The sequence below is a fragment of the Schistocerca piceifrons genome, chromosome 11 (genome assembly GCF_021461385.2).
Source record: "Schistocerca piceifrons isolate TAMUIC-IGC-003096 chromosome 11, iqSchPice1.1, whole genome shotgun sequence".
Lineage (NCBI taxonomy): Eukaryota > Metazoa > Arthropoda > Insecta > Orthoptera > Acrididae > Schistocerca > Schistocerca piceifrons.
The window spans coordinates 168,159,644-168,186,525 of record NC_060148.1 but is presented as its reverse complement, the minus strand read 5'-3'; the positions used below and the strand labels follow the sequence as shown (position 1 = coordinate 168,186,525).

The window sequence follows — 26,882 nt, the reverse complement described above, 5'->3', positions numbered from 1 at the left end:
CTATCACATCAGAAACAATGAAGCTAGGGATGTTTAGGAGTGTGGAAATCTCTCGCATAGACGTATGACACAAGTGACACCCAATCACCTGACCATGTTCAAAGTCCGTGAGCTCCACAGAGTGCCCCATTCTGCTCTCTCACGATGTCTAATGACTACTGAGGTCACTGATATGGAGTACCTGACAGTAGGTGGCAGCACAATGCACCTAATATGAAAAACGAATGTGTTTTGGGGTGTCCGGATACTGTTGATCATATAGTGAAATGCATTTTTTTTTTTTTTTTTTTTTTAAATTTGCAAGTAGTCTTTCCCACTTTGAGAAATTATAAACCTGTTACTTAGCCAGTTTTCTGTAAGCTTTGCTGTCTTCTTCTTTGGGTAAAATTGTTGTCTAGGGTTTTCGTCAATGGGTAAATCTGGAAACTTCCAAAATCATAATGTTTCAGTGGGTGACTTCAACCACTAAATAATAAAAATTTATTCATATTAGCTTCTGTATTTTTTAACACTCTAACAACTAGTTCAGAGTAATAATTTCCTTCTGCTCACACGAGTTACAAAGTTCCAACTGCTCCTACGACAGCACAAATCTATTATCCTCCTAAACACTGACTCCTCCTACACATACATACAACCACTCTTCCCAACAAGTATGAGCGATTGGAAAGTTTAAGATTTTAGGCAAAGAATCTAAATATTTTCATTGTCGGCAACGTAAATGATTCAACTGACTTCACATATATTTTTTTACATAAATATAACGAAATTTCTTAGAAATATTGTTGTAGTAACTTGGCAAAATTTACAAACAATGGAAAGTCCATGCTGGAATAATGACAGTATCATAAAAAGGATAAACTGCTACTCACCACACAGTGGTGATGATGAGTTGCAGATAGGCACAATAAAATGAATGTCAAACAAGTATGCGTTTGGACAAAATGGCCTTGGCAGCCACAGAGAGAGAGAGAGAAAGAGAGAGAGAGAGAGAGAGAGAGAGAGAGAGAGAGAGAGAGAGTGTGTGTGTGTGTGTGTGTGTGTGTGTGTGTGTGTGTGTGTGTGTGTGTGTTTATCTCCGACTCAACTCCTCTGCTATATGGTGAGTAGCAGTCTATCTTTTTCATAATATTGCCATTTTTGTAAAATTTACATAATTTTAATACTGAATAAAAGCAGTGATTCAACTTATACATAAATTTATATGAGGTATTTTTTATACACGAAGTGACAGAAAGGCACTGGTATTGAAGGAAGCCTAGTATATGTTTTGCTTGATTACATAACACCTCCAATTCTCTATGAATGGGGGGTTTTAAGTCCCTATTTGGGCATCCCAGTGTAGGTCTGCTGTGATTTTCCTAGATTATTTAAAGTGAATGTTGGGATAGTTCCATTGAGGGGTCACATCCGAATTCCTGACTCCGTCCTTGCCCGATCTGAGCATGTTCTCACTTTCATGGTATATCCTATTCTTCCTTGCTGTTTATATATAAATATTTCTGTTGACTTGCCATGTGCAGTCTCATGCATAATGGTCAGTGGACAAATAAAGAAAAAATAAATGCCCCTTTTGTATGTTAAATATGTGGTTGCTGTGGCAAAGACCTGACAAACAAAATTTTTCTACTGAAGGAGACCTGGACTGTTATATACATTATCTATTTAGAAATTGTCAAGTAGTTTAGGAAATATTCAAATTTAATTTCTTGCTTGTGTAATACAGCCTAAAAAAGAAAACTTTAAACAGTGACTTTAAGGTTCTTCCATATGTTACTGCAGCGATTACTATTAGAACTGTCTCTTACTCATCATGTTTTATGGACAAGGAATGTAGTGCCGTGATAGGCAATGACCGTAAGATTCATTGTTGGTTTCTTAAAATTTTACACAATGTTTCTCTATTTGTTAGGCACTACTACTCTTCAGTGTTTACATTTGTGGAAGACTACAATACAATGTGATAAGTTCTGGCTACAATATCAAAAAATGCTGCACGTTCAACTACTTCACCCACATGAGTACAAACACTGTGGACATGTCACAAAATACTCATAATCAAACAATGGAAAATCCTGGATGGAATGTAAGATTATTGAGAAAAGGGAAGTTGCTACTCACCATATGGCAGAGATGCTGAGTCGCAGATAGACACAACAAAAAGACTGTCACAAATATAGCTTTTGAAGGCCTTTTCACAATATTGTTTAAAATACTCATAATTATTTCTCTGGAACAAAGTACTACATGTGGTACGACAGGAATACTGGTGACAGAAAATTGTAAAACTATCACAAGCAAAATTTTTCAGCAGACAGCTTTCTCTTGTTGGCACAGAAAGCAAAATTCTATTCCTCCAATGGCTTAGATACTGCATTACCATTTAGTCCATGAATTCAATTTGAATGTAGTTAAAACTTAAGAATTCACTCTTCGCCCAATTTTAATTTATTTTAACTCTAAATCTGGAATTGGTCACCTGTTCAAGTAAATCAGTTTCCAGTTTATTTGGTGTTCAGGAATACCTATCTCCTCCAGAGGTCAAAGTGAAATAATTTTAGAAAAGTGTTTACATACTAAAAAGAGGATCATGCATGCCATGTAAATTACTTATTGTTCTTGTTACATGGCATTGTTTGCACCTCAATGTGTTTTATCCCCAGTGCCTCTCTGTGATCAAGTCAAACTATGACTATCAACTCTTCTTTTCAGTCTTTACATTGCGCAAGCTGTGAAGGAAAGCGAGGAGAAATTTGGAATCGGAATTAACATTCAGAGAGAAGAAATGCAAACTTTAAGGTTTGTTGATGACATTGTAATTCTCTGAGATGGCAAAGGACACAGAAGAGCAGTTAAATGGAATGGACAGTGTCTTAAAGAGACATTGTAAGATGAACATCAGTCAAAGTAAAATATCAGTAATGGAATGTAATTTAATTGAATCAGGGAATGCAAAGGAAATTATATTCAGAAATGAGAGACTAAAAGCAGTAGCTGAGTTTGTCTTGCGGGCACCACAATAACTGACAATGGAGAATTAGGAAGACATAAAATGCAGACTGGCAATAGCAAGGAAAGCATTTCTGAAAAAGAGGAATTTATTAACAGTCAGTACCCACTAATGTGTTAGGAAGTCTTGTTTGAAGATTTTTGTAAGGAGTGTAGCCTTGTAAGGATGTGAAACATGGATCATAAGCAGTTCAGACAAAAAGAGAATGACAGCATTTGGAATGTGGCGCTACAGAAGAATGCTGGAGATCAGGGGGTAGATTGAATAACAAATGAAGATGTACTGAACTGAATTGGGGAAAGAGAAATTAATAGTACATATTGAGTAAATGGAGGAAATGTCCTGAGGCATGAAGGCAGTGTCAGTTTGGTAATGTAAGGAAGTGTGTGTGTATGAGGATGTTGGTGGGGGGAGAATTGTTGAGGGAGGTCCAGGTTTGAATACAGTAACCACGGCCGAATGAATGTAGGTTGATAGTTATGCAGGGGTGCTTAGGCTTGCACAGTATAGACTAGTGTGCAAAGCATCAAACTAAAGACCACAAGAACAATGTAAGAAATGTCAAGTTCACTGATTTAAATGTGGCACCTTGTTGGCCACACATACTACAGACACATAACCTTCGTTTTTCTGTTTCCAACATTACCTTGACATACCTACATATATCATAATGACAAATTGTTTTATTTTATCTGCTGTATATTTAATGCCAAATCGACTCATACATATCGTGTTTAAGTTCACTTTTAGTAACTGCAGGTGCATTGAAAATTAGCTATGACAGAATAGAAGCCATCATATTCCAGTGTCATTTAGTTTTGGTGAATTAATTTTAGCCTGAAATCATAAACTTAGCCACCCACCACACTGGGATCTAAATGTATACAAAAATTGTTTCTTGTGGATCCCCCCCCCCCCCCCCACCCAATCATACCACATCATTTTCTGTTTCTCTCAGATTTTTTTTCTTTTTTTTCCCCAGATGCTCCCACAACTTCTCTAGGTGATCCCCCAGCCCCTACTTCCATCATTCAGCTCTTAACTGTGGAATTCTTTTCTGGGTATCAAAGGCATAGGAGATGGATTCAATCCTTAAACTGAAGAAAAGGCCCATAACAACAGCACTTAAGAGTAGTTGGGTTCATATAAAGAACTGTTTAAAGATACTTGTACCCATACTGAAACAAGTTAGTACAGCTAATCTTTTTGTTAGATGTTATTGGTTTGCTGTTTATGGTGTGGTAAGTTGTTATGTACGGATATGATGATGAAATATAACAGTGCTATGTTGCGGTCAGATATGGGGAAGGACACGTTGTGCGCTATTAAATTCCCCCAGTTACTTGGACTGATCACTGACATTGTTTAGTGTAGTATTTGCCACGAGAACATGAGGTCGACCAGAGTTTCGGCATCTCAGACAGGGAACGGATACGTGTGGCGGTGTTGGCGTGATAACATCATTGGCTGTGAGAGAGATCGTTTTGCTGATGTACTATGTCTGTTATAGGTCCTCGATTAGTTTTTGTGCGCTTGAGACTGGCGTGAGTGAGAGAACGGAATTAGACTGGTTTTCTTTTTGTAGGGAAGTGTGTTGTGAGTATGTAAAGTATAAGGGTAAGTTGGGTGGGCTAGGGATGTTGGTTGAGACTGACAAATCACAGTTTTGGAAGAGGAAGTATGGGGAAGATAGTTCTCCAGTTGATTTGTGGGTGTGGGGGAAGGTTATTTCAGGGGTTGGGTATGCTGACTGTGTTTTCAGGGTTTTGGAGGGCCGTACTAAGAGGAAATTAGTGGGGGCGATTGAAGAGCATGTGAGGAGGGGAGTACTGTTGATTCAGATGCTTTCTCATCTTATTGGGGATGGGGGAAGAGGGGTTTTGATCATTTAGTTGTGAACCATAGTTAACAGCTTAAAAATTTTGAAACTGGGGCGTGTACTAATACAATAGAGGGGTTATGGGGCCATTAAACCAGTCATAGGGAGGGGGAAGAGGTGTTCTTCTAATCTGCAATCTCGTTTGGATGAGTATTGCTGGCAGAAGAGCGCCCCTGGGGATTATTGTATTGTTTGAGTTTTTCTGAGCGCTATGGGTAAGATGTACAGGCTAAGGATGGTTAGTTGAGGGGGTTTGGTATGTGCATGTGGGACGGGAGGGACAGCAGCGTTGTGGTAATGGTAGTGGATTTAGGTGGGTGGGTTTGCAGGTGGGGGGGGGATGTTTTATGATTATCTTGTAGAGCACCTTTTCTGTTGCAGTTGTTGATTTGTAAGGGGTGGTTAATTTTTGTTTATTTTGTGGTTTTTATTTATACCTGGTGTTTTGTTTGGATTGGGTGACGTGGGTGTTTAGGGGTAGGTAGGTTGTGGGTGGTTTGGAAGGTTTTTCGTTTGTTTGTTTGTTTGTGTTTTTCTTGTGTGTTTGTGAGGGGGTGGCGGTAGCCAACATAGTATGCAGCACCGGAATTTGTTGGTAGTAAGTAATTGTTTTTTTGGGTCTAATCTTTTAGATTGGTGATGTTTTGCGCATTGATTGTGCTTTAATTTACGTAGGGATGTTCGATTTTTGGGTTTTTGGGGTGTGTGGTTTTAGTTTTCGTAGTTGTAGGTGTTGATTTTTTGTTGTATCAACAACTGTGGTTGACCTATATAGGTCATAGGGAATGTCTGATTCCAGTTTTCATAGTACGTATTGATATCGTCAGCTATGTTTGACCTATACAGGGTGGTTCATTGATCATGACCTGGCCACATATATCACGAAATACGCATCAAACAAAAAAACTACAAAGAACGGAACTTGTCTAGCTTGATGGGGGAAACCAGATAGCACTATGGTTGGCTCGCTAGATGGCGCTGCCGTAGATCAAACGGATATCAACTGCATTTTTTTTAAAAATAGGAACCCCCATTTTTTATTCCATATTCGTGTAGTACGTAAAGAAATATGAATGTTTTAGTTGGACCACATTTTTCGCTTTGTGATAGATGGCACTGTAAAAGTCACAAACATATGGCTCACAATTTTAAACGAACAGTTGGTAACATGTCGGTTCTTTAAATTAAAATACAAAACGTAGGTACATTTGAACATTTTATTTCGGTTGTTCCAATGTGATACATGTACCATTGTGAACTTATCGTTTCTGAGAATGCATGCTGTTACAGCATGATTACCTGTAAATACCACATTAATGCAATAAATGCTCAAAATGATGTCCGTAAACCTCATGCATTTGGCAATACGTGTAACAACATTCCTCTCAACAGTGAGTAGTTCACCTTCCGTAATGTTCACACATGCATTGACAATTTGCTGACGCATATTGTCAGGTGTTGTCGGTGGATCACGATAGCAAATATCCTTCAACTTTCCCCACAGAAGGAAATCCGGGGACGTCAGATCCAGTGAACGTGCGGGCCATGGTATGGTGCTTCGACGACCAATCCACCTGTCATGAAATATGCAATTCAATACCGCTTCAACCCCACGTGAGCTATGTGCCGGACATCCATCATGTTGTAAGTACATTGCCGTTCTGTCATGCAATGAAACATCTTGTAGTAACATCGGTAGAACATTACTTAGGAAATCAGCGTACGTTGCACCACTTAGATTGCCATCGATAAAATGGGGGCCAATTATCCATCTTCCCATAATGCCATACCATACATTAACCCACCAAGGTCACTGATGTTCCACTTGTCGCAGCCATCGTGGATTTTCTGTTGCCCAATAGTGCATATTATGCCGGTTTACATTACCGCTGTTGATAAATGACACTTCGGCGCTAAATAGAACGCATGCACAAAATCTGTCGTTGTCCCGTAATTTCTCTTGTGCCCAGTGGCAGAACTGTACACGAGATTCAAAGTCGTCACCATGCCATTCCTAGTGTATAGAAATATGGTTCGAGTGCAATCGTTGTTGATGTATCATTCTCAACACCGACGTTTTTGAGATTCCCTATTCTCGCGTAATTTGTCTGCTACTGATGTGCGGATTAGCCGCAACAGCAGCTAAAACACCTACTTGGGCATCATCGTTTGTCACAGGTTGTAGCTGTTGTTTTACATGTGGCTGAACACATCCTGTTTCCTTAAATAATGTAACTATTCGGCGAACGGTCCGGACACTTGGATGATGTCGTCCAGGATACCGAGCAGCATACATAGCACACGCCCGTTGGGCATTTTGATCACAATAGCCATACATCAACATGATATCGACCTTTTCCGCAATTGGTAAACGGTCCATTCTAACACGGGTAATGTATCACAAAGCAAATACTGTCCGCACTGGCGGAATGTTGCATGATACCACGTACTTATACGTTTGTGACTATTATAGTGCCATCTATCACAAACCGAAAAAAGTCGTCCAACTAAAACACTCATATTTCTTTACTTACTACACGAATATGTAATAAAAAATGGGGATTCCTATTTAAAAAAACGCAGTTGATATCCGTTTGATCTATGGCAGCACCATCTAATGGGCCAACCATAGCGCCATCTGGTTTCCCCCTTCAAGCTAGACGAGTTTCGTTGTTTGTAGTTTTTTCGTTTGATGCTTATTTTGTGAGACATTTGGCATGGTCACTATCAATGGACCACCATGTATATGTAAAGGGAAATGTCTGATTCCAGTTTTTGTAGGTGTAGGTTTTGTTTTTGTGGTATCGACTACTGCAGTGGTAGATCAAGGGAAGTGTGGATTTTGCTGGTGTAGTGTCCCCCCCCCTCATGAACCATGGACCTTGCCGTTGGTGGGGAGGCTTGTGTGCCTCAACGATACAGGTAGCCGTACCATAGGTGCAACCACAATGGAGGGGTATCTGTTGAGAGGCCAGACAAACGTGTGGTTCCTGAAGAGGGGCAGCAGCCTTTTCAGTAGTTGCAGGGGCAACAGTCTGGATGATTGACTGATCTGGCCTTGTAACACTAACCAAAATGGCCTTGCTGTTCTGGTACTGCAAACGGCTGAAAGCAAGGGGAAAGTACAGCCGTAATTTTTCCCGAGGGCATGCAGCTTTACTGTATGATTAAATGATGATGGTGTTCTCTTGGGTAAAATATTCCGGAGGTAAAATAGTCCCCCATTCGGATCTCCGGGTGGGGACTACTCAGGAGGATGTTGTTATCAGTATTATCAGGTGAAAAAAAACTGGCGTTCTACGGATCGGAGTGTGGAATGTCAGATCCCTTAATCAGGCAGGTAGGTTAGAAAATTTAAAAAGGGAAATGGTTGGTCAGGTGAATACAGGAGATGCTGAGAATGCCCATTTCCGCCAAATTCGTGACGTCATTGGTCAAAGCAGACAGGTGGAATTGGAAGCTTCTGTAAACCTGTTTTAACATTACTACAAGCAACTTGCAATTGATTTTACAGTTACGTATAAACTACCACAGACTTTTACCACATCTGTTTCGTGGGTGTGACTAACAAGTAGTATACGTCTGTACTGGGATTATCAATGCAAATAATGCACTGTAAACAATGAAATTTCTGTAGCAACAAACCTGGTCCATCACAGAATATTCCCTCCAAAACATTATGTATCAGTAAGGATTTAATGATGAAATGTCTTAGTGCTATGTACACTTTACAAAATTAACTTAAATTTGTTGCATTTTTGAAAGAATGTTGAATTTTAATAAATACATGTAGGTTCTAAATCTTTATAGTCTATACATGCAAGCTTGATATTTATTATCAGTGTAATTTTGAGCCTCAAGCTCACATGACCCTGTTCTTATTTTATTTTGTAGTAACTCAGGGATCACCTCACATACTGAGGGATCACCTCATAATGACATGATATATGATCTGTTGCCATAATACAATAAAAATAAACTACTTAAATATACATACACATAGGTTATGTAAGGACAGTTTTAATTTTCCCTATGATGGTACAAATGGACAGGGGGCAAACTCTTTTGTTACTCCACTACCTTCTGGATGTCTTATTTCATGTTCCAGGATCATTTTGCACCATAAATTCTAATAACGTGAAATGAGTCCTTTTTCATTCCCATCTCAAATTATACGGCTTTCTCTTTCTTCTTCTTTAACACTCACAAATGTGAGTAACTAATTCTTACCCACCACATTGAACATATTACAGTAGTAGAAATTAATCTACAGAATAGGAGTAGCTGTCAAGGAGAAACTTTTTCAGTTTGTTTTCAAATTTTACTCTGCTGCCTGTCAGGCATTTTATATCATGGTTAAGTGTTCAAAAGTTTTTATGAATATACTGTGAAGCAGTAGTCAGAATGCCCAACTTCAGCAATGGGTATAAGAATGTGTCCATAAGAAGATTGTGTGAGCACCAAATATTATTCTTAGAGTACGATTACAAGCAATGAAAATTTTCTTTCTTAAAGTTCAGTTACCCCAGAAAATTATTCCACATGACATTATTGAATGAAAATACGTAACATATATCAACATACTTATTTGTCTCTCCCCAAGATTTGAAATGCTTCTAAGTGCAAATGTAGTTGAACTAAGTTATTTTAGGAGTACCAAAATAAGCTTTTTCCAGTTTAAACTATATTAATATTGACTGACATCTAAGAAACCCGAAATTTCCATCCTATTTATTATTCTCTCACCGTTTGTTACACTTATCAATGGTGAAATACTACTACTAGATGTGCTATACTTAATATGTTGTGTCTTTTTAAAATTGAGGGTGTGCCCATTCAGAGAAACCATTTTTTACTGTTTCTTCTGGTGCTATATGTATGGTAGGATTGATTACAGTATTAGTGTCTTCAGCAAAAAGAACTAATTCTACTTCTTGTGTATTAGATGGAATATTGTTTACATACATGACGAACAATAGCAGACGTAAGATTGAGCTCTGGGGACCTCACATGTGATTCCTCCCCACTCAGAATTATGTCCCAGGACTATATTGACTAAATTCTGAAATACAATTTTCTGCATTCTTTTGGCTAGATATGACATTTTTCAATGGTTGGCTATACCATCAGTCCCCTAAAACTTCAATTTATCTAGGACAATACTGTGATTCACACAGTCAGATTCCTTAGGTAGGTCACAGAAAATACCAACTGGCACTATTTTATTATTTAATGCTTGTAAAATTTGGTGAGAGAACAAGTACATAGCATTCTCAGCACAGAAACTCTTCTGAAACCCAAACTGTGATTTACTAAGGATATTATGGTTGCTAAGGTGTGATACTATTCTAGAATGCATCACCTTCTCAAAAATTTTGGAAAATGATGTCAGCAGTGAAACACATCTGTAGGCTAGTTATTTACATTTCTATTACCACTTTTTTAAATATTGACTGTACAATAGGTTTTATTTCACAATCTAAATTTCGGCCTTAGGCCATTATCAAGTGTTACAACTGCAACAGATTAAAGCACAATGAAAATACAAGTATCAGACAAAGTATCAGAAAAATATCAGGGCCAACAGTTAAATCAATGTATGGGCTGCACGATTTGCTCTCCTACTTATGTATTACAAATCATCAGAACTACTTGAGTAGAACCCAAGTTATTAAAACATGTATCTTTGGTTATATAAACCAATGTTGTAAATGCAAGAACATTTGTGTAATATGCTAACTGCCAGTGAATTAGCATAATACACAAATGTCCTCCCATTTACTTCGACAAAATTGGTTTATATAACCAAAGATACATGTTTTGATGATGACTTGGGTTCTACTAAAGTAGTTCTGATGATTTATAATACGCAAGTAGGAGAACAAAACATGCAGCCCATACATTGATTTAACTGTTTGCTCTGCTATTTTTCTGCTATTTGTACTTTTATTGCACTTTAATGTGTTGCAGTTGTAACACTTGATAATGGACCAAAACCTGTTGTACAGGCAAATGATGGTTATACCTTTCATAAAGTTTTATACGACTGTGGCTCTATGGAAAAAATGCCTTGAGTTAGGGATACATTACGTATTTCAGATAAGACCAGGCTCATCATATGGAAACAAATCTTTTGTGCTCTATTGGGAACACTAACAAAACCAGATCAGCTATTATTTTTTGTAGTTTTGAGTTTTTGTAGCGTGAAATTGCTGCAGAATATCTACTTGTTCTTGCCAGGAAATACATTTACCTTTTCCTTCTCAAGATACTTTAATCCCTCCCGTAATCCATGACTAATGTCCTTTTCAAATAATGACATAAATTTGTCATGCAACATACTAAATTTTATGAAAGCATTTGGTTCATCATAAATTTCATCCCAGGTCATTACTTGTAAACTATTCTTAAAAACATTCGTTCTGGAGCCAACTATTCTAATTGATTTCCCCTAAGGAGTATTCACACTGTAAAGCACTGTATTATTTATCCTAACTGTGAATCATGATCAGAGAGCACATTAGTTACTTGGCAAATAAGTCATTTTCTTGCTTTGATCTTCACCAAAGAAAACATTATCAATTAGGGCCCTACTGTCTTTATCCAACCGTGTTACTGAAATGACACTGTAGGGCCCAAATAGGGTTTCCAGATCACTTTTCCTATCAGAATCCGTTAGAAAATCTACATCTTAATCACTATAGGCTATTAAGGTTTGCTGCTGTCTGACAATAGTACGATGAGTAAATTTTCACGTGTGCGAGTTACACTATTTCACTAAACACAACTGTAGTTCTGAGATGGATTCCACTTCATTTTCACAGCACTTATGTTATTTTTTTTCTAGAGTGCCGTAGTTCCGTGAAACATTTTCTCAACATGTAGTCGATTAGCAACATCATTGGCACGATATCAGGCAAATACTTAAGCTCCTTATTGTATTAACCACTCCTTGTAATGAAATCACGAGTACGAGCCTTGAAAACGATATCATATAAATAAATGATTTGAATTCATGCAACTGGTGGACAATGTGTAATAAGAAATGTCGTCGCGGCATTGAACGTTGAGTTTTGACTGCTTGACGCTGCAATTGGATCGCCAAGACTCACGCGATAATATTCTGCGTGGCAGCTTAGCGTTTTACGGTATTTTTAGTTACTGGGTTCTTTAGTTTGCATTTTGCAGCAGCTGCAGATGCAAGGCAGCACCGGCAGCGTGACAACTGACAAGTCACTGCAGTACTGTCTACTGTCTAGCCAGTAGCCACCCACAAGTGAGGTTAGTTCAACGCCCCGTACAGGTGGCGTCGGTTAGAATCTGTGGACGACGTATCTATTGTCCAAGATAAGGAATTTCTGACGCCATAAGCGAGAAGCCAGCGACTTCAGTACTCCGCTCCGCCGTATTAAAATGTCGAAAATATCGAGAGTGGCATGAGAATAATTCATCGAAATAAAGACATAAATTGTGTAAATATGGTGACCTGTGTTGCCTACAGATCCATAAAAGGAAGCAGAAAATCAGCTGTTACCTTCTTTAGGTACGTGCTTTAGTTAATAAGTTGGTTTAAATGTCGACTTCATTGCAGTGTTTCTTTCACCGGATTGACACTAATTTTCCATGTCGTAACAGAAACTGTCCAGTAATTATAGAAATGCGTATATTCTCCGGTTAAAATTTCCTCTATGTAGCTTCATTAAGTTGTTACCTATGTTAATGCTGTCCCCATTGGTTATGGCTGTCAGAAAATAAAGAAAAATGTAGTTTATAAGGGCGAGGGCGGTATTTAGCATTCTGTTTGCTAGGTCGGGCGTGTACTACCAACTTTGCTGCTCTTGCAACGTCAACGAACAATTTCGAATAATCATTACTAAAATAATGTTGTGGGTTGTGTGTCGCTTGTTGTTACCTGTTTTGAAGTGAGTGAAGAGGCGACAGGAGGTTCGAACACGACCACAAAAAGATCCGCGATGGCCGTGTGTGTGTGTGTGTGTGTGTGTGTGTGACCCGCCCTGTTGCTGTTTAAGTTTTCGTTTGTTTATGCTTGCTGCCACGAGAAAGTGTCTACATATGGATTTTTTATATGGTCCTTTAGATCAGATGTACAATGAGCGTACTGGAATACGTCGATGAATGTAAAGTATGGTCAGACGGTTTACAAGGAGCGTACTAGGACATGTCGAAGACTGCTAAGTGATATGACATAATTTTTTTTAGGTCAGATTTAGATGTATGGTCAATTTTCGAAATTCAGTTGCCTCCATATATTATTAACAACCTGCATTTACTGACATAAAATTATGTGAAGGCTCAAAGTCTGCAAGATAATGAGTAACTGCACACACATTTACCTTGATTGGACCAATAAAGGAAAGTATGTTTGTGTCTTTTCATCATGTCCTAAGTTTACTTGCCAAATATTAAAGACATTTTTACACTTTCATCTGTTTTACTATCCGAGCCTAGTGCTATTCTACCTGTTTTTTTACTGCTACATGATTTCCTTCGTTCTGCTGCTGCAAACGTGGAAACAATATTTCTGGCCAGGTACAGCATTTGAACGCTGCGCTGTGTGAAGTGTATGTTCAAAGTTGTGATTTCGTCTGCAAGTATTATGTTGTTTTGTAAACAGTTTAACAATGGAGTGGGTAAGGGAGCACGCTGTACACTTGGCATCGCTCTATCGGGGTGAGGAGCTGTCTCTGGTATGTTGTGGGGTGCACTAAAAATAGATGCAGTGTCATTTATTTTTGCAAAAAGTTTGGCCTGTGAAGAATGTTTATAGCTTTCTTCTGAATACCTGTACATTATCAATTTCCTCTTTTACCTTGAGACGAAGTGTATTGGATACTTATATTCCTGTCTCAGTAACTGCATTGTGTACTTCTGTGAGAGTTCTAGAGTCTTGTCGGAAATTTTTTATCCATCCTGTGTCACCGTGTGATTGTCACAGTGTGTATGAAAGAATTCCAAGTCTAAATACCCAGAAAGACTCAACAAAATACTGTGCTGGATGTATTTTTAGTAACTTATTGCTGAAATAATCAGCAACCAGTTTTGCAAAGGAAATTTTATTTCCTCTACCGGTTTCAGGCATCTAACATCTTTCTTCAGAAGGTTTTAATTATCGCCTTATGTGCTAGTGTCAAAATTAAGATGTATGTTGCGTATTGCTGTTGTTCATAGCACCTGTAAAAAAACTGGTATAATGAAACCAAAGATGTGCAGAAATTGTGGCAAAGCTGTGACAAATTTAACTTTCTGATGATGTCACTAGGTGCCTGAAACAGGTACAGGAAGTAAAATTCCTTTGCTACAACTAGTTGCTGATTATTTCAACAAACATAAAATACTAATCTTTTATTAACCCTGTATATCAGGGGTAATTTCACTACTTCTGAAGTTTGATAACTTTCTCAGTTCCTGTGGCTTTCCCCAGAAGGTTATACCATAGGACATTATAGATTGGAAATGTGAAAAATATGACAATAGCGTTATTTGAAAAATGTGTCTCGGTGCAAAGCTTTCTCAGCTTAGCTTTACTTGTTTTGCATAGGCCTATACAGGATTTTTGGGGACAATTACAAACAATAAAGAACGCTACATTAGTGGTACTTACAAATACTATTGTTAGAATTGGAAGTATTCTAAGCATTTTGACTACTAAGAATGGAATTCTGTAACATTATAACAACACTGATTGCTAAGAAATTCCTGCGGAGACATTTTAAAGCAGATTCTACATGAGCTTTCTACATCTAGACTCGGCAAACCACTGTGAGGTGCATGGCTTGAAGTGTGACCTTCATATAATAGGGGCTCTTGTCTGGATCTTCAGTGTTATGCCTTTCCAGTTGATAATCAGAGCCCCATGTAATATTATAAATATGTACATCTTTATTTAAACTATTGTACTGTTTTTATTTTAAAATTAATGTAACAGCTTTACAAATATATGTTGGTTACAGTGTTATAAATTCTTACTTTTGCCATACTTCAATTCCATATGTGAAGTATGGGTACATTAAAACATAGTAGATCACACTGATCTTCTTGGGCTTAACTGTTTGTGTACCCAATGACCCTGGAACTTTGTATATAGAGTTTCATTAATTATCTGATTGTTTATCTCCATAAAAAAAAAAAAAAATAAAAAAAAAAAAATAAAAATAAAAAAAAACCACTATAAAGAGAGAACCATTTCTCTGAATGACATCGTATTTTCTTTTGAAGAAGTGGGAAACATTATTGGGGAGGGGAAGATTAACACTAGATGGTGCTTTAAGCAGCAGAATATGTGAAATGATAGATGAAGGGAACATAGCTGTTGAATCCGAGGTGCTCAGCATGACTGTCTAGAGCGGGATCTTGCATTATTGTAAAGCTCTTTTACAAGAACAGTGACGGTGTGCCAGTAGCTATGTGGTTGTGCAGTAGTTCCGTACACTCAAGGCTGTAAGAAAACTACATTGATCTGATGTCTGCCAAGAGTCGAGAGAAAATTTAAATACAGGGGTTCTTTTGCCATGCAAGTTAGTACAAATGTGGCCTCAGCTTTGCAGGAGGGGTAGAAAGGGGGTGCACTAACATGCGGTGCATGTGGAGTTGCCTGTACTTTGGAAATGCCTGTGAGCATGGTGCACAAAATTCTACAAAGCATACTACGTTGCTATTCACAGAAAATTAACTGTGTTCAGGAACTGCTTCATGTTGACCTGCCAGTAAGGCAAACATTTGCTCTAGAATTTCTTGCTTGCATGAAAGTAGACAATGAATGGCCATGGAACATAATGGGGTCAGACAAAGCTCATTTCCATCTCCAAAGGCATCACAATATGCAGAATATGAGCAACAGAAAATCCGGTTGCACATCAACCTGTACCCGTTCATTCAGCAAAAGTAACTGCATGGTGCCAGATGATATTATTTATCTTAGGGCCATGTGCAGTGCTGAAATGAAGGCACACTTTGCACCACATATTCTGCACAAGATCCTTGAGACACTCCTATTTGCTGTGGAACTTGCTGGGGGTTTTGGATTTCAACTTGTGCAAGAAAACTGTGGATAGCGTATTGACTATGTCTTGCACCAGTCTCTCGACAGTTAGAAACAGATTTCATTGTTGACTACTTGTGCTGTTTTTGTTCTGAGGACGATTAGTAACCAAATTAATTGTTTCATTTTATGCAGTTTTTGACCTGGAGATAATTAAGAACTGATGGCATCATTGCATTTTACTCTGTTTTTAGCCTCGAGAGGATTAAAAACTGATGCCATTGTTGATTTTTTATGAAGCTTTTGCCTCAGGAGAATTAAAAAGTGATGTCGTCGTTGCTTTTTGGCCCCAGGACAATGAATAAAATCTAATTTTTCCAATCCGATGTAGTATGACTTTGTCGTGGTGGATGGGCTTACCTAAACTACAGTGCCACAAGTGTTGAAAGTGAAACTTGTATGCTCTTGCATATTGCACAGTACGGTTGGTTTAATGTGCTACTCCGACCTTGAGCATCACATTGGGATTCATCTATCATCTGTGGTTGCACCCATTTACATTATGGTGCTTACAGCACCATCTAGTCAGAAAAATTTCATTAAATTTTGTTTTGTTTCCATACTGCACTTCAGTTATAATCATCCAGTATTTTATTTGAATGGGAATATTGCGGAACGCTGCATCTCTGAAACACCAAACTTTCCAGCAGATGATAAAAAACATTGCAGTTCTTAGAATTATGTTGAAATTCTGGTTTCCTTCTGTTTTCTTTAAAATTAATGTATAGAGAAGAACATCAGTGCACTTTAGACAATCATGGTACGTTTTCCCGATGTTAAGCTAAAATTTATGTATTAAACATGTGGACTTACTCAATATTTTGTAAAGAATAAGTGTAAGTCATTAGTTAACTCATAATTTATTGCTAATGTGGACAAAAACCAACCAAAATATGTTTATGTTCCATTCTCTTTGGAATTATACTCAACACTTGTTCGTTCTGTGACACATGTTGGCCAATTGTATATGTCCATATAGAAGTTTTGGATGATTTCTTCTTTTGGTAGGAATGGTAGAAATCGCCTTAGGTCATGCATTTACAGGTACATATTGATTATTCTCTCTGTTTAGAACTTTGGAAAAAGACCATATCTTTTGTACATGTGGAGGCTTCCCTTTGATTTAACTGGTACAATGGTTGCGCAACAACACAGAACATATAGGTTTTCTCTGGATCATGACATGCCTATATATTTAAAGTACAAAATCATAGATAACTCCATTTTGTCAAAATATGGACATATGGAGTTCCCTCAATATTCCCGTTCATTTATTAAAGGAAGACAAGTAGCTACTCAGATTACTGTATCAGTTTCAACATCTGTTACAGTTCACCTTCAGATGCATATCTGATACCTGCAAATCACTGTGTGTTGGCAGGGTGACAATCTGTTGTGACAGTAATTAAACGATTTGTAACTAAGGTGATCAGAATAAACATAAAAAGTCCCCATATGGAGTTTGTCTTTTTTCATGATATTAAAAGTGGTCTCAGTATATTGGGTGTCATGGCTGCAGTAATGAGGTTTTTAATGATTGTCTGAAACTGCATATTATTAGTTTTTGGCTGTATGCTGTGAACCATTTGTGCTCTGGTGTCATGGCAGTTTGGGATGCGCCATGCATTGTGGAGTTCAGCCATTATGAGATGGCTGCCATTCAACAGAGTAACAATATAGGGGAAATGATTAATTGTGTCATATCATTTTAATGTTGTAGAAGTGAGGCCTATATAAAGTTCAGTACCTCAATCACGCCACATGTGAGATTGTTAAACAGTGGTCATACATATATAAAGCTATGAAACAGACTGTGGACAAAAGAATGCAGACACTCAGATTCAGGTGTAATTTCTCAGTGCAGCTGAGTCTGTAGCCAGTGAGAGGGATGCCAGATGTGGTGCGTATCTGTTTGGTTTAGTTTGTTTGCATGTTTCACGTATCATAATGGTGGTGTCTTGCTATAATGTGAAGCGTGTCAGTTTTACAGTTATGGTTCACTTTCTCTTTGAAAAATATGACTACATGATGACAGCCTACATGATCGCTTTAAACTCTTCAGTCCTGCTGATAAAAGAAGTACAGGAAAATGTTTTCATCATATTTTATTGTTGTTACATTTTAAATTACATTGCTTAATTTTTTTATATTTTCTAAAATATTTAACATACCCACGTGCACTTCAGGTCTTAACCAGTGGAAGAAAAATTTTATAACAGATATTAAGAATTCTGTTCATGGAATTATAAAAAGCAGTTGTTTCTAAGTACACACAAATATATATTACCATTTCTTGCACATAGTTAGCACACTTCATAGTGACATTTAGGGGTGTTCTTCACCTATACATATTGGCGAAGGTGATTAACCTGGTCATATTGACTTGGGTTTCTTGGCTGCGGGCAACAAATCTTCTCCTGGATGTACTATCATCAGATCCCCAGAGCTCTCCCATTCATCACATACATTTTTCTGGAGAACTGTGAAGAACTTCTCATGTCTGAAGACTTATCAGCTTATTAGGCAGATTCATTCTAAAATTTTTTTAGGGACAGTCTGTTGCATTTTGGTGCTCCTTCCATTGTATAAAATGTTTTGAACATAATCCAGCAATTAAGAACAGCTAAATTAGTAAAATGGTTAAACAATATAACTTACCCTTTTTTTGGTATTTCAGACCTATAGAGTTTTGAGTACTTTGTGGCTCACTTCCGTAACACATTAATGGACTGAAATCATTCTCTTCCAGCATTGAAAATATTTCTTTGTTGTTGATAACAGAAAACAATAACATAAATTAATTGTTGGTGATATACCAGTCTCTTTCCCGACATTACACATAGCCAAAGGATTAAAGCATTGCATAATTGTGACGTTTTCGTGACAGAAAGTGGGGAAAAAACAACCTTGCTGTTTACACTGTATAGGAAATATAGAAAAAGTCTTGAGGATGTAACCTGATGAACACATATGTGTACTTTGAATTTCGACATCTGCTGTAATCAACATAAGAAATAATTCTAGTAAAAACATATGACTCTTTACACACATTAACTACTACAAATAAAGTGTATCAGAGGTGTAGAATTACACGTTATTTCAAAATACCTTCAGAGCACATGTTGTGGCAGCCATTCTACCATCCTTCAGAACATTGGGAGTGGCACTGAAAGCGGAGCGTGGTGAGAATTAGCAGTACTGTCTGAAAGTACATAACCTACACGACCATGTCACACAGGTCTCGAGTTGATAAAAACCGTTTATTTATTATACAAAGTGAACGCTCTAAGTACACGTGTGTACCGACTAACTGAATAGGTTAAGGAAAAATTTTATTCTTGTACTTTGTTACACTTTCAGAAATGTAAAGCAAATGTAATTTCAGTATGTGCTGGGAGTTTAGACTTGACTTAGCTCCCTCAGTGCTAAATAGTGTATGCAGCAACAAGTTTTCTCCAGTGAACTCGGCTAGCTACCAGGTTTTCAGCTGTCCCCAGTTTAGGGGACTGATGACCTCAGATGTTAAGTCCCATAGTGCTCAGAGCCATTTGAACCATTTTGTCCCCAGTTTATGCTTGTGCATTGAAGAGTTTGCAGAAGTTTGTTTCCAAGTGTTACAAGGCCTTCCTCTACTTTTGTATCAATCCGTCAGTTTGCAAAGCAGTTTGGAGATTCTTCCATCTTTTGTGCATAGAATACGCCTCACAAGGTTCTATCTTTTTCCAGCAAATTATTTTGAGCAGGCTACGTAACCACTCCTCAGCATTTCATCATTTGAAACCGGGTCAAAATGACCAATATTTAAAATTTGCCTGTAGCATCATCAGTGAAAGATATTGAGCTTGTGTCCTGGCTGTACTGGCATTTTCCATGTCTCACATGTGTTTTAGGTCATCAGCAGGGTGATGGAGAAGAGCCCAAGCTTTGTCGGCATACAAGTTATAACACCTCTGATTTTTTCTTTCTTTCCGCACAAACAAATCACATGAAAACTGTGAAACTTGTGATACTTCTCCATGTAATCGCCTTGTAGCCATACAAACTTTCAACAACATTGACACCACATTTCTGTTGCTGCTGTGTATGCTTGTTTAGGAGTCTGGTTTGACCACTGGAAAATCGCTTTCGTGTCTCATCTATTCTGGTGCCATGCACGTGAGTGTATATGTACTTTAAAACAATCTGCAATTTTCTAATTTTCTGTTTCCAGCCCCCCCCCCCCCCCTCGAAAAAAAAAGTGCTGTTTTAACTTGAATGCAACTTGTACTTAGTGTCTATTTGCCACATATGTTGCACTTGGTGGAAGACGGCAGAAGCGTCCCCAATTCTCCTGTTGACGTCTGCATCTACATCCCCACTATCACCGATAAGGCTACAGAGTTATGGTAATCAGTCAGCATCTTGCAGTACATTTGTGGCACCCAATGAAATAATAATTATTAATGTTTACAGAATATTCTGTCAGTTCTTGGAAGAACAGACATATGACATATGAAAAACTGGAATACACAGTATTAATGTTCCACAATAATATTTATTTAATAGTTTTATTATGAACCGGCTTTTGGCTTCTTAGGTCATCTGCAGATAAGTTAATACCAAACAGATAGTCCACACACAACTTCAGTGAGAGTTCACAGCTGTACAAAGATATGTGACGTATTTTGACTATATCAAAACAATAAACAAACATAATGTAATACACAAAGAGGCTCTGAACAAATAAATGTTATAATAAATTATATTCAACTTTTAAAAACTATATAAAAGTATAAGCCAAATACACCATTACTCTCTTGAACAACTTATTTGGCTTATACATTCATACGGTTTTTTAACATTTGAATATAACTTATTATAAGATTTATTTGTTCAGAGTGTCTTTGGATATTAAATTATGCTTGTGTTTTGTATTCACATAATCACAAGTCACATATCTTTGTGCAGGAATCTTCGTATGGCTGTGAACTCTCACTGAAGTTGTGTGGACTTCAAGACTGCACTGCAGTTCCAGCCTGTGGCTTATTCTGCTGACACATCAGTGGTGTAGGATGCCATGTTTACTCTTGTAAAGCCTCAGCAGAGAATTTGATTGCTTGTGCAAATAATTAGCACTCTATCCTGATCAGTCACTGATAGGTAAATTAGTATTGGAGAAATGAGTAAACACAGATATTTATTAGTAAAAGATGTACTTTGACTACCTGTAACAAATATTACTCTCACTGTAAAAAATAGACATCATTATGTACGACATGTTTAATTGTGAAGTATATAAAAACCAAAGATTGTCTCTGTCAGATTAATTTTATTTTTAAGCTTCATTATTTTACAAAATTTCTTTGAAAAGAATGTTAACAATTATAATGTGATTGTCCTTTACTTTTTGGCTGCATGTGTCTTTAGCACAAACATAAATATCACAGAGTGTGTGAACTTGTGAAAAAGCCGTGTATAACTGACCTTATGCTTTATTACTACTTATATTGGGAATTGTTGTCTTATCATTTGCAATGGAATGATTGTATTGGAAGGTGTGAGGTTAATGCGGTGTTGAGCACAGTTTTATTAGAGACATGTTAGGGGCATATTTACAGCAGCAGTTTAACGTCACATTTGACAAGGATTATAGTTGTTGCAATAGTGATAAATTAATTGAGCAGAAATTATATAATTTACATCAAAATAGTGATGGACACTACACCTTCTGTTGCATTATAATTTGAGTACACACATTTCCACTTGATGTACTCGACTAAATGAGTTAGCACTAATTGTACAACATTAATTAATAGTAGATTAGCATTAAGATTTCAAATTAACATAATAATAGCATTTTTATTTAAAAGCAATTGGTGAGGTGGTAAACCGGATGGGTTTATAGAGTTCAAAAATTCTACGGGGTACAATTGAACGTTATCTATTTCTACAAGTTGGACAGCACCAGAATTGAGGTAAACCATTCTCTCTCCATGTAACAAATTGGAAATGACTTATTCATTAACTGTCAAACAATCAGTTTTGGGACATAATAATGAAGATTTAAGCTATAAAAATAAATATGTAGATTAATGGTATTGAGGTTAGGAGAGTGTAACATAACATTGCAAGTGTTGTAAAGTAATGACAAATTAAAAGTTAAATAAATCAAGTTATAAAAGTAAATGTTACTTGCCTTTGATTAGGTATGTTGATGTAATTCAGTAATTTGTGCAGTACACAGTGCTTGCTTATAGAAAGTAAACAACTCTATCTGCTGTTGTGCGTAATAGCAAAACTAGATTGTGAATGACGGCACCCTCTAAATGCTTCACATCAGTGTGTATGATCGAAATCGTGTGACAGACTACAGTTGCGTAAATAATCTAAACAACTGACAGCTGCCGTGTCTGTTACTTAAACAGATTATTAATGGGTAGCACCTTCTACATTAGCTGTATAAACAGGAGTTTAGAATAAAGTTTTGTAATGAAAACAGTAATTTTAAAATAACTCTGCATTTTTCATTATTAGTGGTGAATGAAAGCCTGAAAGTAATGTCTCAATCATTAAGTTTGACTAAGAAATGCAGGAGATATGGTGTGCCAAAAAAAAAAAAAAAAAAAAAAAAAAAAAAAAAAAAAAAAAAAAAAAAAAAAAAAAACCCACCATTGAGATATAATATATATCGTGGGTTATGAATTACTGTGGTTTATTCAACGTCATTCACCGCTGTCCAAATATATGACAGTGTGCACGATTAGGGGGCCAGCCAAAAATTGTGTACTACTTGCTAGCACATCCATGCAGGAGCACGACCGCAGGAACAATGATAAAATTGAAAAGTATAAAACAAGATTTGGGGACACACTTGCAGCAGCAGTTTAACATCACATTTGACAAGGATTATAGTTATTACAACAGTGATAAATTAATTGAGCATAAATTGCATAATTTACTTAAAAATATTGATGGACACTACACCTTCTGTTGCATTATAATGTGAGTGCACACATTTCCACTTTTTATGCACATATATACTCTACAAACCACTGTGAAGTGCGTAGCAAGGATACTCTAAAACGTATTACGGTCTCTTCCTGTTCCACTTACATGTTGACTGTTTAAAAGCCTGTGTGCCTACTGTAAGTTGGCTTTCATAGGGTAGGTAGCATATGTCTAGCAAAGTGTGCCAAATTCCCATTTTCAACATTTCTGTGTTTCATTCCCATGAGTCAAGCAAACCTTTTACCATTCTTGGCACTCTCTGTACACGTTCAGTATCTCCTGACACGTGGGTCTGCCGTATCAATCGTTCAACCTGTCTCACAGTCCAAAAGGTGCCAGTCAGTTGCACATGCACATCTTCTCAGCTGATATTTCTACCTGAAAAGTTTCAGTAATGTTAGACATATGCCGTAGCTATCTATCAGTTACTCTGACCATTCTTCATCTGCAAGAATTTATTGTGTTTATTTATTTATTTATTTATTTTTGCTGTGTCAAAAATTAGCCTACATAAGGATCAAAGCTTAATTAACATATCCCCTGTGCATGAAAATACTGGAGTACCAGTTTGGTAGCATTTGGGTTTCATTCAGTTAATACTTGGCAGAAATCAAACCTGCATTTGGATCGGACTTCCTTAACTCTTGTGCAGAAAGGTGTGCAGTATCCTGCTGCATCCATTTTCAATAAGCTACCGCTCGAATTCGAAAATATTAGCAGTAATCCACCCGCTTTCAAATTGAAATCGAAGAGTTTCCTCGTGGGTCACTCCTATTCTGTCGGGGAGTTCCTTGAAAAATTAAGCTGGTTCTTGTTGTTTTGTTGATTGTGTTTACTTAAACTTACGGATTGACTTTTTTCGTATTTATAAAAATTTTATTTTTATCTGTTATTACTTTTATGTTGTAATTTCATGTACTGACATGTTCCAAGACCTTAGTCAATTTGGTCCTACGGAACTTGACGTGTAAATAAATAAATAAATAAATAATTACAAAGTGTCATGTGAGTTCAGTTATCATTTGTAGAATTTAAGATGACACTGAAGGTTAATTTTCAGTATGATTCAGCGGGTAAAAATAGTATTTGGAGACACACTCTACTGGTTCTCTTCATGTGCAAATTGTGTTTAGAATACTCTGATTGAATTGGATTGTTGCTGATGTGGATGGGGCAGAGATGTACAGACATGAAAAGCACTACAAAAATGCCAGAATGAAAATTAAACAGAATGTGACTCATATACACACAAAAATATTCCATTTTAGTCACAAATTACAAACATGAACTCTAATTTTTTTAGGGCAGATTATCTCTTAAGTTATCGTCGCATTTGTATCTGTGTATTAATTAATTGCTGTTAATTGGAATGTTGTCCTTTTGATGAAACAAATTGCATTCTTGTACATTGACTGTAATACTTAAATTACTCTAGTATTTTTTTAAAAGCAAGTATATTTAAACGTGTTTAAAAGCAAGAATATTTAAACGTGGCTCAATCTGTGTACTCGTGTCAGACTTGATTGGATTAGTTGGTGGAAGCTGTCCACACATCACCTACATTTTTTTTTTTTTTTTCATCAGTCTACTGACTGGTTTGATGCGGCCCGCCATGAATTCCTTTCCTGTGCTAACATCTCCATCTCAGAGTAGCACTTGCAACCTACGTCCTCAATTATTTGCTTGACGTATTCCAGTCTCTGTCTTCCTCTACAGTTTTTGCCCTCTACAGCTCTCTCTAGTACCATGGAACTCATTCCCTCATGTCTTAGCAGATGTCCTATCATCCTGTCCCTTCTCCTTATCAGTGTTTTCCACATGTTCCTTTCCTCTCCGATTCTGCGTAGAATCTCCTCATTCCTTACCTTATCAGTCCAGCTAATTTTCAACATTCGTCTATAGCACCACATCTCAAATGCTTCGATTCTCTTCTGTTCCGGTTTTTCCACAGTCCATGTTTCACTGCCATACAATGCTGTACTCCAGACGTACATCCCCAGAAATTTCTTCCTCAAATTAAGGCCGGTATTTGATATTAGTAGACTTCTCTTGGCCAGAAATGCCTTTTAGACTGTTCATTCCGTTCAGCAGATCATTTAATTCTTCTTCACTTTCACTCAGGATAGCAATGTCATCGGCGAATCGTATCATTGATATCCTTTCAACTTGTATTTTAATTCCACTCCTGAACCTTTCTTTTATTTCCATCATTGCTTCCTCGATGTACAGATTGAGGAGTAGGGGCGAAAGGCTACAGCCTTGTCTTACACCCTTCTTAATACGAGCACTTCGTTCTTGATCGTCCACTCTTATTATTCCCTCTTGGTTGTTGTACATATTGTATATGACCTGTCTCTCCCTATAGCTTATCCCTACTTTTTTCAGAATCTCGAACAGCTTGCACCATTTTATATTGTCGAACACTTTTTCCAGGTCGACAAATCCTATGAAAGTGTCTTGATTTTTCTTTAGCCTTGCTTCCATTATTAGCCGTAACGTCAGAATTGCCTCTCTCGTCCCTTTACTTTTCCTAAAGCCAAACTGATCGTCACCTAGCGCATTCTCAATTTTCTTTTTCATTCCTCTGTATATTATAATAGTAAGCAGCTTCGATGCGTGAGCTGTTAAGCTGATTGTGCGATAATTCTCGCACTTGTCAGCTCTTGCCGTCTATGGAATTGTGTGGATGATGCTTTACCGAAAGTCAGATGGTATGTCGCCAGACTCATATATTCTACACACCAACGTGAATAGTCATTTTGTTGCCACTTCCACCAATGATTTTAGAAATTCTGATGGAATATTATCTATTTATCTACATTTATACTCCGCAAGCCATCCAACGGTATGTGGTGGAGGGCACTTTATGTGCCACTGTCATTACCTCCCTTTCCTGTTCCAGTCGGGTATGGTTCGCGGGAAGAACGACTGTCTGAAAGCCTTCGTGCGCACTCAAATCTCTCTTAATTTTACATTCGTCATCTCGTCGGGAGGTATAAGTAGGGGGAAGCAATATATTCGATACCTCATCCAAAAACGCACCCTCTCGAAACCTGGACAGCAAGCTACACCGAGATGCAGAGCACCTCTCTTGCAGAGTCTGCCACTCGAGTTTGCTAAACATCTCCGTAACGCTATCACGGTTACCAAATAACCCTGTGACGAAACGCGGCGCTCTTCTTTGGATGTTCTCTATCTCCTCTGTCAACCCGACCTGGTACAGATCCCACACTGATGAGCAATACTCAAGTATAGATCTAGTTCAGACTTCTACATTTGTGAAATCAGCAGAGAATTCAAGTAAGTTATCTCACAAACCAGGTCTGCAATATGTTGTAACTAGCTACATCTACATCTATGTACGTACTCCGCAAGCCACCATATGTACCCTGCACCACTTGCAGTCGTTTCCTTTTCCGTTCCACTTGCAAACAGGACGAGGGAAAAGTGGCTGTCAGCATGCCTCCATACTAGCCCTAGTCTCTCCAGTCTTATCTTTGTGGTCCTTACGTGAAGTGTACATCGGTGGCACTAGAATCGTTCTGCAGTCAGGCCCAAATGGTGGTTCTCTAAATATTCTCAATAGTGCTCATCGAAAAGAACGTAGCCTTTCCTCCAGGTATTTGCATTTGTTTCTGAAGCATCTCTGTAATACTTGTGTGTCGTTCAGACCTACCGGTAACAAATCTAGCAGTCCACCTTTGAATTTTCGATGTATTCCTTTAATTCGATCTTTCCTGATGAGGCAACAGTTTGTTGCGAAAGCTGGAATTTTGTGTGTACGTTTGTGTGTCTATCGACCTGCCAGGGCTTTCGTTTGAGATTTTTTTTTATATATATATATATATATATATATATATATATATATATATATATATATATATACACACACACACACACACACACACACACACACACACACACACACTTTTCTTTTTCTTTCTTCT

General features: G+C 37.5%; 1 protein-coding gene across 2 annotated transcripts in view; it reads left to right on the top strand.

Moving 5' to 3' along the window:
- LOC124719985 (zinc finger protein OZF-like) overlaps positions 1 to 26,882 on the top strand; it is a 161,316-nt gene that overhangs the window by 9,351 nt on the left and 125,083 nt on the right. The window contains exon 1 of one of the 2 annotated variants that reach the window (XM_047245211.1): positions 12,098 to 12,432. The exons of the other annotated variant lie outside the window; for it this stretch is intronic. The gene's annotated coding sequence lies outside the window, so the exon portion shown is untranslated. Of the gene's footprint in view, positions 1 to 12,097; positions 12,433 to 26,882 lie in introns of those variants that run through there. 2 annotated transcript variants of the gene reach the window in all.